The sequence below is a fragment of the Otolemur garnettii genome, unplaced genomic scaffold (genome assembly GCF_000181295.1).
Source record: "Otolemur garnettii isolate 467f Iridium unplaced genomic scaffold, OtoGar3 scaffold00248, whole genome shotgun sequence".
In the NCBI taxonomy this organism is placed as follows: domain Eukaryota; kingdom Metazoa; phylum Chordata; class Mammalia; order Primates; family Galagidae; genus Otolemur; species Otolemur garnettii.
The window spans coordinates 145,132-151,557 of NW_003852643.1; positions in this window are offsets into that span (position 1 = coordinate 145,132).

Consider the following 6,426-nt stretch of genomic DNA (forward strand, 5'->3'; position numbering starts at 1 on the left):
GTAGCTGGGACCACAGGCGCCCACCACAACGCCTGGCTATTTTTTGGTTGCAGCCGTCATTGTTGTTCGGTGGACCCGGGCTGGATTCGAACCTGCCACCTTGGATGTACGTGGCTGGCGCCTTAGCCACTTGAGCCACAGGTGCTGAGCCAAGTGTTTCAAGTTCTGTGAGCCACTCAAGGCAATTAACGGAACCTGAGGAAGGTGTTAGGGGAATCTCCGTTTCATAGCCAATAAGTAAGAAGCATATAACCTGGGTCTTGTGATTAGCATTAAAGTGGGAGAAAGCCTTGGGCACCAAGCCCAGTGGGTTCTGACACTATCTCCAGGGAGTTAGTATCAAAATTGAACTAGAAGACATCCACTGATGTCCGCAGCAGGATTTAATGTTTGCTTGGTATAGGGTAAGGGTGAGGAATCCTATACACACTTGGTCACAACACAATCATCTTCTGTGTTGATTATTGTGAGAGCAGAGGAAAAACAGTTTGTGTTTTTTTTCTACTTAGCCGTCAACCTCTCCCCTAAATCTAGATCAGTCTGTCCTTTGTGTGGAGAAGACCACTGGGCCTTAAACACCAAAGAATCCCAGCATTGGGGCCAACAAAGGTGATGCTTTTAGGGGTCTTCAAACTTCAGGGCTGATCACATTGGTCTGAGGCTAAACTAGAGATCCATGGAAAGAAACTTTTAGAAGGTTCTACAGCCCCTCATCAAAGCAGGCATCTATCTAATAGCAGGCCCTGACATCTTGGGAAGTGCGAATAAATCCTCCTGAGCCTATCTACCTAGAAAGCAGACTAAAACTAATTATAGCTAATAGTTGTTGAGTGCTTGGTATATGTCCAACCATGTTCTAACTACTTTACAGATAATGAAGCATCAAATCTATGATACACCCTTATAAGGAAGATACTATTATTATCCCCATTTTATGGGCAAGGCAAATGAAGCACAGAGAGGTCATACAGCAGGTATAATATGGAACAACAATGAGCCTAGGCAATCTCATCAGATCCCAGGCTCTTACACACTACCTGCACTGCCTGTAGATGAGTCCTGTCTCAGGCCCTCCACCCTCCACCCTCCACCTCCAGGTTTAGTCTTTCACTCACAGCCTGGTTCCTGTTGCTTAGGGGCTTCATCTACTCTATAAAATCCTAGTGTTTTGCTGTGGTAGGGCCCTGGGATAGTGGGGCCTTACAGGACAAAGGGGGTGGTGGTGAGGGGGTCCCTCCCAGTAATCTGAGGAGGGCCAGGAAAGGAAAGAAGAGAGGGGAAGAGAAGGAAGCAGCTAGTAAGGTAATTGGAAAGAGAAAATCCCCATCTCTCCCCAGGCAATAAAACTGCTCTGCCTACCTCCCCCATATGCATAAATATGCACACACTCACATATACATACTTGTGCACTCAATTATTCCAGCAAAAGGGCAGAGCAGGGTTGCCAGAGAAGAGATTGCTTGTTAGTGAAGGAGCTTGGCAAATATGCCCTCCAGCTCTGCTTTTGAAAGTAGGCAGAGCTTTGGGGGCAGGGTGACCTGCAGATCTCCTGAGGCTTAGAAAGCCTGCAGCGAGGGCAGATGCTAAGAAGCCCCTCTCCTGCTCTGCTGGGCTGGCTCATTCCAGACTCTGTGAGCCAAGCTTTGTGGGCAGCCTCCTGTACTCTTGACCAAGCCCTAAGTCTCCATTCTGGAACACTCGTAAGGCAGGCACGATAGGAATATTCAGAGGAAGCCTCGTTTCCTTTCAACTCTGCTTATCCCACAAACCTCTTCATCTTCTCAGTCAGTGGGCTTTCTTAGAATAGAGCTCAGTCTCTCCATCAGTTCCTTATTCTTTGATCCTCTGCACAGAACTGCAGTCCTGCTGATCCCTCAGTTCCCTGAGAAAAAGCTGGCTAAACATAAAAGCAAAGCCTTCCCATAATTCCCAAAGTCTCAACTGTCCTGAGTAGTGGGAACCTGTCCATCTTACGTCATCAGACATCTGTGCAATTGGTATCTACTCTTGTACTTTTATTCCTCTCTGACTTTTGCAGGCACATGGTCTCACATGTACATGTGTGGCTCAGTACCCTCATCTAAAAAATGAAGAGGATGCTGCCCTGCACAGCCAGAAGTTTTTAGAATCTGATGAGACAGAGTTCTGAATGCCCTTGTAAGGCACACAAAGTGCTGTATGTGCTAGGCTAGGAGACTCGTGTGTCTCACACTGTGAGCTTCTCATCTACCTGAGTGTTCCTTTCCTGGTGCCAAGCAGAGTGCCCAAGATATCAGTCCTTTGTGCAAGAAAAGATAAGACCAAGAGTGTGGCTTGGTGCCTGTAGCTCAAGCTGCTAGGGTGCCAGCCACATGCACCAGAGCTGGCGCATTTGAATCCAGCCCAGGCGGGCCAAACAACAATGACAACTACAACCAAAAAATGGCAGGGCGTTGTGGCGGACGCCTGTAGTCCCAGCTACTCAAGAGGCTGAGGCAGGAGAATCACTTAAGCCCAGTAGTTGGAGGTTGCTGTGAGCCATGACACTACAGCACTCTACCCAGGGCAACAGAGTAAGACTCTGTCTCAAAAAAAAAAAAAAAAAAAAAAAAAAACAGACCAAGAATGTAATATTTTTTGATGGAAAATAAATATCAAGCCTCTGTAACTGTGAGATTTGACCAGGCCCTTCCTGTAGTCCCTAAGAGCAACATCAGGTGACACCAAGTGAAACCAATGTCACTCTATTTTCTTTAGAGGGGTTCGATGGGAGTAGAGATGTGCTGGGCTGTAAGGAGATTCAATAAAGGCACAGTTTCTCCCCACTTATTAAAGGTGGTGTGAGCACAATTCCTGGGACTAACACTGTGAAGGTAGAGGGTGATGGTGGACAGTAGGACATATAGGAAACTTTTGGCCTCTGGGTCCTTATTCACTCCAAACCATTTAGATAGATCCAAGCATAGTGAAGGAAGAAGGTTGAGTGGGATCATTTCCTTCTAGCAGCAGGTGGATGGCCTAAAACTCAGAGGGAAAATGATGACAACCTCATAGAACTGCAGAGACATTTTGAGGCCACCTCCTCAAATTGACAGTTGAAGTCCAGAAACTTGAATTAACTCATCAAAGGTCATAGAATCAGGAAAGGACACAATTATGACTGGAACCTAGGCAGCCCAACTCATAGACCTGGGTTCATTCTAGTCCCCATCCTCCCATGGAGGGGATTCTTTATTGTTTCATATTCCCTCACCAGTTTGATCTCCACAGCAACCTCAGGAGTCAAGCAGGTCAAGGGCCATCAATTCTATTTTATACCAGAAGAATCTGGAGTCCAGGTAGATTTTTGCATCAATGACATATATTGATGGTATAACCAGGAGCATAACATAGACCTCCTGACAGGGCAGCTTCGAGGGTAAGGGCTTAGCTCCAGATTACTGTCCATGAGACCTTGAGGAAGTTACCTATACTCTTTGGGGCTTGACATTAGTAATTCTTTTTTTTTTTTTTTTACTTTGTCACCCTTAGTAGAGTGCTGTGGTGTCACAGTTCACAGCAACCTCCAGCTCTTGGACTTAGGCAATTCTCTTGCCTCAGCCTCCTGAGTAGCTGGGACTACAGGCGCCTGCCATAATGCCTGGCTATTTTTGTTGCAGTTGCCACTGCTGCTTTAGCTGCCTGGGGCTGGGTTTGACCCTGCCACCCTCAATATATGGGGCTGGCACCCTACCCACTGAGCCACAGGCACTGCCTAGCATTGGTATTCTTAAATATAAACTAGGACATAGCAATAGTGATTTCACTGGACTGTTGTGAGCATTAAGTGAAGCAATGTATGTAGAGTTCCTGGCATGGTTAGAGGCACATAATAAGTGCTCTGTAACTCAATGATTCTTTCTTTCTCTCTGTACTCTCCCCCAGCCTCAGTGCTCCTTTTTTCACAAGGTGTCCAGTGGGAGGAGAGGAAGGGGCAGTTGAAAACAAGCTTTGGAAGTGAACTTTGGAACACATAACCAGCAAGTGATCCCCTGTTATCTGGCCCTAGACCTTACCTACTTACCTCCTTTCCTTCCTCCCTCTTCTTGCCAAGGACATTAGACAAAAGGATATCCCTATCCAGAGTAGACTGGCATACCCCATGCCATTTGTGCTCCTAAGCAGGCAGCCTGCAAAATCATTAGATAAAAATTTTTAAAAATAACAAATCAGCAATTCCCAGTTGCCTGACCTTGGAGGCAAAGGGACAGACCGATAGACAACAGATGTAAAGGAATGAGCCAGGAGCACTGAGGGCCCCACAGCTTGGGGGTGGGGGTGGAGGTGGAGGCAACGATGCAATGAACACAAGGAGATAAGTGTACACAGAGATGAGTGCTCACCACATGGTCAAGTCCTTTTTCACCCAGCCAGACAGCCAAGCAGCTTTGTGGCCTAGTAGAACCAGAACTCCATTCTCTCTCAGTACTCCAAGAACCAAGGTCAATGAATGCCAAATCAAGAATCCTAGCGAGCAGGAGTTTGGCTCAGAAGAAATTAAAAGAAAATGATAAACAATTGCTCTTTCCAGAAATCCTTCCTTTTTAAGCCCACATTTATACTCCTCTGTTCATTTCCCATCTACACCATTTTCCTGGTTTGTAGAAAACTGTTCTGGTTCTGTCTTGGAACCACTATAAGGGAATGCTATTTGCCAGCTCTAAAATAGGTCAGAGCCAGAATGAAGACTTTCATTCCTGTCTGGTTGCCTCCATTGTCATGATTCAAGTCTCACAGATTGCTCTTCCTTAAACCATGCCCTTGAGAGCAAGGCTTTGCCCATTGCTTCTCTCCTCTTTGGCAGCAGGTCCCTGGAGGCTCCTATCTCCAGCACTGGCCCTCTTCTGGCTGAGCCAAGCTGGGCCAAACTGATCAGTTTTCAGCAGAAATCAAGGTTCAAGCAGGTGAAAATCAGGCTTTTTGAGCATTTCCCTGTTAGACACCCTTCAGCCTACTATTTGGACTGTCCTCAACTAAGGAGTAGGTACATATCCATCCCTGCTTTCATGTTTGTATCCTGGGTCCTTCTATAAGGAGGGCAACTTTTTGAAAACAGCTGTCAAGTGTCTTTCTTGGCCCTTGGGTTCCTGAGCTATGTTGTTCATTTCTCAGAGTAGCCAGAGGAGTCTCTGGGTAAGGGTAGTGTTGGCTTTTCCAGGAGAAGATGTACATATTTTCCATATTCTTGAGCCAATGGGGAGGCTAGTCTCACTGGATCCAAAATTGCCAAGCTGGCAGCCCTACTGATTGGGCTACCTTGGTCAAGTTCACAACACAAGGAAGGTGAAATTGGGAAAAAGAGGAGCAAAGGGTGATACATCCCAGTGAGAGACATTTAGAATGTAGAGGTTCCTTCCTGGTCTCTAACCAGATGCTTTTATTTCACTTTTGCTGCCCTCCAGCAGGGGCACCTCCTCCAGATAAATCTACTGACATCTAGCAACAGATCCAAATGCCCAGGTGGTATGTTCCCAATGTATTCCCCAAAATTCGAATGTTGAAAACTTAATCCACAAAGTAACAGTGTTAGGATGTGGGGCCTTTTGGGAAGCTCTACCCTCATAAACATATTAATTACACTAAGAAAGGGCTTGTGGGAGTGGGGTGGCTCTCTCTTGCCCTTCCACCATTTGTTATGTGAGGACACAGCACTGAAGATGTAGCAACAAGGTACGTACCATCTTGGAACCAGAGACTGAACCTAGCAGCACCTTGATCTTGGACTTTCCAGCCTCCAGAAATGTGAGAGAGTTCTGTTTTTTTTTTTTTTTTTTTTTAGACAGAGCCTCAAGCTATCCCCCTGGGTAGAGTGCCATGGCTTCACAGCTCACAGCAACCTCCAACTCCTGGGCTCAAGTGAGTCTCCAGCCTCAGCCTCCCAAGTAGCTGGGACTACAGGCGCCTGCCACAACACCCAGCCATTTTTTGGTTGCAGCCGTCATTGTTGTTTGGCGGGCCCGGGCTGGGGATTCGAACCTGCCACCTTAGGTGTATGTGGCTGGTGCCTTAGCCGCTTGAGCCACAGGCTCCAAGCCAAGAGAGTTCTGTTCTTTATAAATTACCTAGTCTATGGTATTCAGTTATTGCAGCACAAAATAGACTAAGACCCCAGATGTTTGTTTTTAGGCTCTTAGTACTGCCTTCCACTGCTACTTCTCCCTCAAGGAAAAGGGTGAAGCAGCATCATCTTTAATCACCAGAGAAATGCAAATCAAAACCACTCTAAGATATTACCTAACCCCAGCAAGATTAGCCCATATCACAAAGTCCCAAAATACCAGATGCTGGTGTAGATGTAGAGAGATGGGAACACTTCTACACTGCTGGTAGGATTGCAAACTAATACAGCCTTTTTGGAAAGAAGTATAGAGACTCCTCAAAGATCTAAAAGTAGACTTTTCATTTAAG